The following is a 9,439-nucleotide window of genomic DNA, read 5'->3' as shown; positions in this document are numbered from 1 at the left end:
AGGTTCAGACATTTAGCAAAGGGCAAAAAAAGTAGTCATTTCTGGAGGACTGAAGGGATGGGCATATACCTAGAATGAGACTAATAAAAAAACCATAAATTAATTTCTGAATAGATAACATTTCATGGCAATGAAGAAACAGGGGGCTGGAAGGAGTCTAATAAAGTCCTTTGGTCAATCCTAATTTCAAGAAACTACACTTAGCCCATCGCAGAAAGAAGAGAATCAAATCTATTTTTAAAAGCTCTCAAAAAGGCAACTCCACTGGTTATCTGCTGCAGGGTTTCATAGTCCTTACTATACTCAAATTTTGTATCCAAGCTAAATCTCTCAAAACCATTTGACCAATCCTTAGCAGATGGGAGAGTAGCATGTCGCTATCATCCACATTATAAGTTTTCATGGACTTAAAGACTAGAAGGTCACTTCCTCTTCTCTTCTCAAGAAACCAGATTTTTAAGGGTCATATTTTTCCATCTTTGCAAATGAAAAAGCAACAACTCTGATATGTGAAGTTTTAACTGAAAGAGCATTTCTCTTTTCCAATAAGTATTAATAATTGCCTCTGATAGAATTACATTAGAAATGTTTTATATGTTTCACAATGAACTGACTCATGCCAAGTCCAGGCAGTAATATTAATTTAACCCTGGGCTTGATTCTCCCTTTAAATTTGGGAGGGGCCAAGCCAGATCCTTACTCATCATAGAGAAGATCAGAGGGTCATCATGGGCCAATTTCTCTTTAGACTGTAAACTCACTATGGATGGGGAATGTGTTTGCTAATTCATCTGTATTGTACTCTGTCAAGTGTTTAGTACAGTGCTCTACATATTAAGCACTCAATAAATACTATTGAGTACTATTGATTGATTGATTGATTGATCCCCTATTGCCCCATTCAGAGGGTGGAGAGAAAGAGATAATCTGAATTGGGAGGAATGTCAGCAAACTTAATTGAGATGTCACAAAAGGGTAAGCTTCTTGATTGGTGGTACTATCAGTGAACATTATTTGTTATTAAATATACTTTTATTTCATGGGTAAAAATATATTTGTGAACAAAAAATGTTATCAGAAATATGATTTACTAGACTTATTTGCAGAATATAGGTGAGAAGCCTTTCAAAATGTTATTTACTTCATGGCTAAATTTTATTTGGAAGACTTCTCACCTATATTGTGCAAAGAAGTCTAATAAATCATATTTCTCCTGAAAATGGAGGTTTCAATTTGCAGAAGGAATAAGTAAATAATTCAGACTACAAGTATGGAGAATAGGAAACGGGGAACCAGTGGAAAGCAAGTTAGTCATTATGGTTATGTCCTAGAAGCTTTAGGAATTCCTAAGGTCTACCCTGAGGTCTTATTTCAGAAGACTTATATTAGTACATATAAAATATTTAAAGCCAACAACTTGTTTAATGTTCAGAAGAGACCGATTTGCTCACCCCCAACAAAGAAAAAATTAAATGCATGAGCATTGTTTGACTGTTAAATGAATTATTAAGACAATATTAATGGGGAAACCTAATTTCCATGAAATGTACTATTGCAGACAAGTGATATAGCTATATCCTAGTCAGGAATCTTAATTGGTTCCCTGAAAATAGAGTTCAAAGTGAAAAAGTGCTAAACAAAGTATTTCCCCCAGGAAATATGTTAAGTGCATTAATATGTTTCCAAGATAAAGAAGTTGAGAAATAAATGAATATTCTAAAGTGATAAAAATCACAATTACATTTAAGAAAAATGTCCAGTAATAAAATACAAGTAGATATTTTTTGGTAATCATAGATACTCAATTTTAAAGTTATTTGTTTCATATCCTATTCAGCAAAAAAAGAGTCAGACTGTCCTAACACACAAATGGTAAATTGAAGTTGGCTTTTCCATTCTCCGCAAGTTAGTCAAAATACTTCAGAGGGAGATGCTTAAGTCAAGCTATTTTTGCAGGACCATATAAAGTTTGGGGTACTGTAATCACTACAGCATTAAAATTGTATAGGCTATTGTGAAAGAGCACTAAAAAATAGCATTTTACTGGGGGAGCCCTTTGTACCAACTTGCCAATTTAATGTTTTTCTAATATGTTTTACCTCCACTATTAGATTCCTTTTTTCAGGGACTGTCAGGAGATCCAGGAAAATATTAACTAGACCAAGGGCTTTGTATTACTAACAATAATATTAATTGATTTTATTAAGCATATACTGTGTGCCAAGCACTGCATTAAACACTAGTCTTAATACAAGATCATCAGGTCAGACCCAATCCCTGTCCCAATGGGCACACTGGGGATATTGAATCCCCATTTTACAGATGAGGAAACTGAAGCAGAGGGAAGTTAAGTGACATGCCCAAGATCACAGAGCAGGCAGGTGGCAGAGCCAGGATAAAAACCTAGATGATTATAATAATAACTAATAATAGCATTTAAGTGCTAATTTGTAATAAATGCTGGATTAGATCCAAGATATTCAGGTTGGACATAGTCTCTGTCCCAAATGGGGCTCACAGTGTAACTAGAGGGAGTAGGATATAATCCCCATTTTACAGATGAGGAAACTGCAACCCAAACAAGTGAAGAGTTTCATCCAAGGTCACATAGCAGACAAGTGGCAGAACCAGAAGTAGCATCCAGGTCCCCTGCCTCCCTGATCCATGCTCCTGTAACTACCCTGTCCTACTGCTAATAGTGTTTTGCTATGAATGCACTTTGTGAGATATGATAGTAACCAGTTTTTCACTACTCTACTGATGATGGACCAATTTAGACCTGAAACTTCAGGGCCAAAAACCTGGGCAAAGTAATTGATTTCAGTGATAGAGACTTGTGGAGCACCACTTGGATCCCCAGTCATGCTTATGATGTGACATTCATTGCAACAGGTCAGTAGTTACATCAGAGCAATAAGGATGTTCGTTAACAGAAACTCCCATATGTGAGTTAGGAGTTTCTAACCAGTTGATACCTCTTCTGCTGCTCCCCCAGAAGGGAGGTAAAAAGGAAGGACAAGAAACATCTTTGAGGAAGCAAGGGTTGGGTGGGCGATGCGTCAGTCCCACATGGTGGCCAGGGAGATGAAGCAATAGCCAAATCCACATGCCTAGGTCTTTACCTGGTGATTCTGCCTGTCCATAAATTACCTCAGTTGATTTTCACTAGTTGCCCCACTGGTGACTGCTACTGCCCCTACCAGTTCCTGCCATAATCACTATTACCCACCTCTGTCATTTGGTGGGATCCCTACATATATTTTAATATGCATGGTTAATACCTACAAGCATTTCGGTTCAGAAACTATATGTCATCAGAGAAAAAATAAGCATGCTGAGTGATTGCCAAAAATATCATCTTAAATTATTTACCTTCATCTTTAGCATCCATTCAGCACCAGATTTATCACAGAAACAAAAATAGAGATACTAGTACTTCTGCTTTTGGAAATTTAATTTAGATTTAATTAAAGATGGTATAGAATCAAAATTTGTTCCAAAGCACCTTCTATTAATACCTTTAAAAATCACCTATGTGTTAATGTGTTTCTTCCCCTACTAATTTTCTCCTAAAGGTCTGTTTCTGTGTTGACTGCCTAAGTCAGTTAAAGGACTAGCCATGGACGAACCACAGATATCTTTAATATTCAGAGCCATTGGCCTGGAGTGAAGAGTAACAAATAACACCCTGCCAGGGGCAGAGGAAGTGAAGATGAGACTGCTGCTCTTTGGTACAGCTGGTTTTCTCACCTCTTGAAGTATTTCAAATGTAGCCCAGCTACTCAATCAATCAATCAGTTGTATTTATTGAGCACTTAATGTGTGCAACAAATATGGGAGAATACAATGCAACAGAGTTGGTAGACATTCTCTGGAGACAGTTATTAATAAAAAATGAATAAATTATGGCTATTATGGCCAGAAGTGTTGTGGGGCTAAAGAAGTGAACAAAGAGTGCAAATCCAAGTGAAATTCTCAAGTGAAATTTCCATCATTCAATGCACCTACAGGACCAAAGTTCTGGTACATATACCAGTTACAAAACTGACCCTCTAAGTGGCCATCAAAATCAGTATTTGCAACCTATTGAGCTGTCAGCATTAGGCGCTACATATTCAGGCTAGAACAATACATTTTATTTTTCTCATTGACATTGAATATTTTTCATTATTTGCTGCAGGCAGTAGGAACTGTAATCTTATTGTCCTTTAAAGGAATGTGTTTGTGAAGGTAGAGCCCTACAAGCTCAATAACCTGGGAAAGGTTTTGTATTGGTATTTCCTTTTATCAATGGATTAATTTACAATAAATCCACTTCCACCAGACCTCTGATTTACCTCAGTTCTTTGTCTTTGTTTTTAATTGGCAATTCTTCTGGGAATCATGCAGTCAGCAGACTTGTGTAATTTAATGTTTTAAAAGAGAAAAGTGCTTTTATAGGAGGAGAATGAAGCTTCTTAAACAATCAGGTAAAGTAAGTGGGTGATAATTTGAAAGTCAGACTTGACTACAACAAGTTAGTTGGAAGGGAAAGCCACTCCATCCCGAAATAATCATTTTATACATTTTCTCACTCCTTCCTTCATCCTCAACCCAACTTCTTATAAGTTTTCTGTGTCTGTTTTCTTCCAGACATTGTTCTAGTTCCCTGATGGTAGCTAAGGAAGCCATTCCTACTAAAGAACTGAGAACATCCTCCTCTGTGGCTTTCAGGCATCTTCCAAAGGGGCACATTTGTCTCTTTATGTCCTTTGGACATGGAATCAAAGCCTAATGGAAAAAATGGGACTGAAAGTCAAAGAACATTGTTTCTAACATAACCTCCTGTGAGACACTTCTCTGCTGTTTCTTATTTTATAGAATGGAGAAAATAATTTAGTTTTCCCTACCTCAAAGACATTGTGAAGACATGAGATTATTGATGAGCAAACTCTTTGGACAATACAAATACCTAATTACACTAAGATATTAATATTGCAAGAGAAGACATCTTTGACTTTTCTTATATTGGTGCAGAGCACATCCTCTTGGTTCAAAAGGGTCTGGATAGGAGAATTATAGTCTCAAGTATTGCTCCTCCCACTAGAACCATATCTCCTTTAACTTATCTTTGATCCCTCTTCCAGAACTTCACATTCACATATTGCTGAAGGCTTCTGTTGTCTTGGTTGTTGATGATCTTACATTTTAACATTAGGCTTAAGAACTTTTTCTTTAGGCTGCTAACTTATGGTCTTGGACTGTGAAGATGAGACTTTAATGGAATATAGAGCACATCAGCAAAATGCATGTTCAATTGCACTGACATGATTGTGTTGGTAGCATGTGATTTAGTGAAATGATTCCTCGGCTAGACAATATAGACTCATTCCAGTGTGCATTCCACACTGATGCACTGAGCTCAGAGTTTTAAAGAAGACACAGGAAACTCACCTACAACTGACCAATCTCAGTTGTGTGTGTATACATATATATATATATATATATATATAGTATGGCCACTTGATGGATTTGAGCCCTGTTTGAATGAAGAACACAATAATAGAGGCTTGGAAATGTGCAATAGAAGTATGGCTCTCCTCAAGTAGTTTACCACCTAAAAGATACACGCTATGAAAGGTTCATGATAATACAAAAGCCATTTAAGAATATGCAACAATATACAGTGAAACCATGGCAGCTTGACAATGATTTCTGACATTGACAGTTACTGCGGAGGATATATTTTGTGTGTGTCTTAAATCTCAGCTCACAGTATAATGAAGACAAAGTCAGTCACCAATGACATCCTCTCCTTTTATGTTTACAAATAATATAGATCATTGTAATAATAATAATTTTGAGGCTAACAAGGATCTTTCTGCTGTCAGTGAGTAATGGGTGAAATTCACATCTCAGCAGAGACATATGAGACTTTTTTATGGTGATGCTGTATTTGCTGTCAGATAGGTACTTTACATAAAATCTAGTCTGAAAAAATGTGCATAAGTAAGGCAGAGGTATTATTTTAGCTATTTAAAATCGGTGGCAAAGAGGAATTACAAACTTCTTGTAAACTCCTTTGAAGGCAGTTGTCATTTCTACCAAGTTTATTGTGTTCTCCTGAGCATTTAGTAAGGTGCTTTGCACACAGTAAGAATGCAATAAATACCACTGATGAATGCAGAAAAAGAAGTAAATAAATGAATCTGAAAAAGTTTTAGAATATACATTGTCTTCCTTGAGCTTCGCCACTTTTACATCCCAGTTGTCACTAGGCATGAGAAAAATATAAATGAATTAGCAGAGCCTAGTCAGACCGTGGATACACTACCAGAGTGATTGCAGATGGAGATGGGGCGTTCTGGGAGAGATGTGTCCATGGCATCACCTTACGTTGGAGACAATTTGATAGCATAAGACAAGTCAAACTATAGGCAGGGGAGGCTTTATTATGCCACCCATAAGCATGATAAAGTTCATGATAAGTTCACTGCCTCCCCTTGGATGATTATTCAACCAAACAACTTTGAAATTTACAAAACACAGGGCCTCAGCTTCCCTTCAGCAAAGGGAGTAATGTCATCATAAAAACTTGAAGAAAGTAGTTCCAGTTCCATTGAAAGAATTGTCAAAGAGATTATCTGTTTTCTGATTATTTTTTAATTGTATATCATTTTACGATCTGCCAGGCATCGAAACTACAATTTGTGGTGGAGCATATGCGAGCTTACCTCATCACCCCTCTAGGTAAGCTCTGGGCTGGCTTGGTCATATGTGGAAGGCCAAAACATTGTTTAGTTTGTTGCAGTATATCTACGTATTTTCTAAAGCACAACTGAAAAAAAAACTTGTATTGTACATTACATTACTAATGACTATAATCATAGTGATTGCTATTATTATACTACTATATGATTACTCTACTATTATACTACTATACAATTACTATAATATTACTATAATACTATGGCACTATAGTGCTATTACTATATTACTAGTAATACAGTAATTACTATATTACTAATATATTTTGATGCCTCTTCTGGGCTTGTGCAGTAATAGATGGATGGAAAATATATTGTATTATGCCTTATGTTTCTAATATAAAGTTTAATTTTTTCAATCAAACTTTTCTTCAGAAAAATGGTTACCTGCAGAATGTTCAGCTCTAGGTTAATTCATTCAATTATATTTATTGAGTGCTTACTGTGTGCAGAGCACTGTACTAAGTACTTGGAAAGTATAATTCGACAACAGATAGAGAGAATTCCTTCCCAAAAATAAGCTCCCAGTCTAGAAGGGGGAGACAGACAGCAAAACAAAACAAGTAGATAGACATCTATGTGTTGGTCTCAATCTTGGTCTAGTCTAGACCAAAGGAAAATCTGCTCCAGACTAGAATGTCTCCTGGGAGACCCTAAAATTGATTACCAATTAATGCTTAATAATTCTGTTAAGTGCTTGCTTTGGACCTGCCATGGTGCTATACACTGGAGTAGATGCAGTATAATCAGATCAGATGCAGTCCCTGTCCCACAGTGAGGAAAGGTGGGGAGAGGAGGGAAAAGCACATACCTTAGCCTCATTTTTACAGGTGAGGAAAATGATGCATAGGGAATTTTAATGTCTTGCCCAAGATCACATGGCAGGCAAGTGGCAGAGTTGAGACGAACCCAGGTCCCCCATCTCCTGGACCAATGCTCTTCCCACTAGGCCACACTTTTCCTCCGTGAAGGAGCTATATTCTGTGGTGACTAATTTTGCACCATTCCTTCTGATGGCACAGTTGAATTATGAAACTATACGCAACACACACATTTTTAAAATTTGAATTTCATTTTCTCTTCTGATTTTCCCCTACAGTTATTCAAGTTTTCATTTCTCTTCTATTAGTTTGCCTATTATTATAATGTGAGTAAACATTTAGGTCTGGAGGCCTAAAGCTTTCATGAAAACTATGCTATTGTTGTGATTTTGTAACAATAAAGCTATTTGCTTCTGAAAAATAAAAAAAAGCGACTATATTCTGAAACTTTTCATGATGTAGAAGAACTTTCTGCCTACTTTGCAATGGCACAGAATTTCTGCTAAGAAATGAACAGACATTGAGAAAGCTGAAGAACTAATTGGGCTCCCCAGTTCTGTCAACACATTAGAGAGCTGCTGTCTATCCATATACCTGGGAAGAAGTCAAAAATGGAAAAAAGAAAAAAACCCAAAAGATTCTGACTGACAGTCAAAGTGGGAATCCATTTAATTTGGAGTATTGTTATGGGGTTTTTTTCCCCCTCTATTCCCTCTCTGGTGTTTCTTATAATTTGTGTTTGTCTTTTTCTCCATATGCATAATTTTACCCAGAGTAATCATCACTTAGATTTTTAAAAATTATATTAAAGAACCAGTGGCATGCTTGCTCTAATGAAAGGAGAAATGTGTTTTGAAAACAGTTAAGCTTTATGATCTGATTGTTAAAATGCCTCCTATTGTGATGAAAAACCAAAGCAAATACCTCATCCAAAGACTAAGATGAAAAATTGCCAAGAAAATGAAATGTTTAAAAGTGATTAGTCCTACTTCCAACTAAGATGTGGCCATCTGGCTCTCGATAGGCTGTACTTAGTAACCCCTCTGCCATATCCAGATAGCGGCAAACATTTTTTAGAAATGAAAAAAAGAATACTCCCTTCCCAACATACTCAGATCTTTTCTTATTCATTTCAGGGCTCTTCATCTCCCTCCCAGGCTAATCAGAAGTTGGAAGCAGTGACTATATTGAACTAATCTAAACTGACTTTTTTTGTAAATTGATTAGATAATATGTGGAATTAAGGATGTTTTCTTGAATCCTCTCACTTCCTTCTCATTTCTAATATGAAGGTGTCTTGGTGGTTATTTCTGACCATCTGATCCATTACCCTTCAAAGAAAACGACTGTGGAAGCAAGACTGGTTATTTGTGTATGTTTTACTGTGGCCCCAAATTACTCTATAGCTGATATTCAAGTCCCTGATGCATCTGAATTGAGGATATTATATTAATAATTAATAACAGCCCGAATTCCCCAGGTTCATTCACATTCACACTAAACATAATTTTTTGACAGTAGTTATGAGATATTTATTGATTTAGGCTACCTCGATGGAGTCCCCAGTTCTAAGAAAATCCCATACCAGACAGAGGATTATCAAAGGGGCCTCGAACACCTCACATCACCAGAGTGACATGACTAATCTGTGTTTTTGCAATGCCAACTAATATCAGGTTGACACTCTAGAAGTTCAACACAGATGTGTTACTTTGTAGATTTCCATCACAGGTTGTGTGGTAGCTGGAGTACTTTCAAGCTGGAAGAGATCCAGGCCACAAAAGAAATGACTGAGGTTCACTCCCAATTAATCGGTCTATTGTATTTATTAATGCTTACTGTGGGCAGAACACTGTACTAAGAACTTGGGAG

The 9,439-nt window shown here is 36.6% G+C and overlaps 1 long non-coding RNA gene across 1 annotated transcript; it reads left to right on the top strand.

Annotated features, from left to right (window-relative positions):
* The first annotated feature begins 6,670 nt into the window (after positions 1–6,670).
* Positions 6,671–8,826, top strand: LOC120638923. Its single transcript, XR_005660967.1, has 2 exons — positions 6,671–6,729; positions 8,704–8,826. It is a non-coding gene; the product is annotated as an uncharacterized LOC120638923 (long non-coding RNA).
* The last annotated feature ends 613 nt before the right edge of the window (positions 8,827–9,439 follow it).

This window comes from Ornithorhynchus anatinus, chromosome 17 (genome assembly GCF_004115215.2).
Source record: "Ornithorhynchus anatinus isolate Pmale09 chromosome 17, mOrnAna1.pri.v4, whole genome shotgun sequence".
Lineage (NCBI taxonomy): Eukaryota > Metazoa > Chordata > Mammalia > Monotremata > Ornithorhynchidae > Ornithorhynchus > Ornithorhynchus anatinus.
Note: the sequence above shows the minus strand (reverse complement) of the source record. Positions and strands in the feature narration are given on the sequence as shown.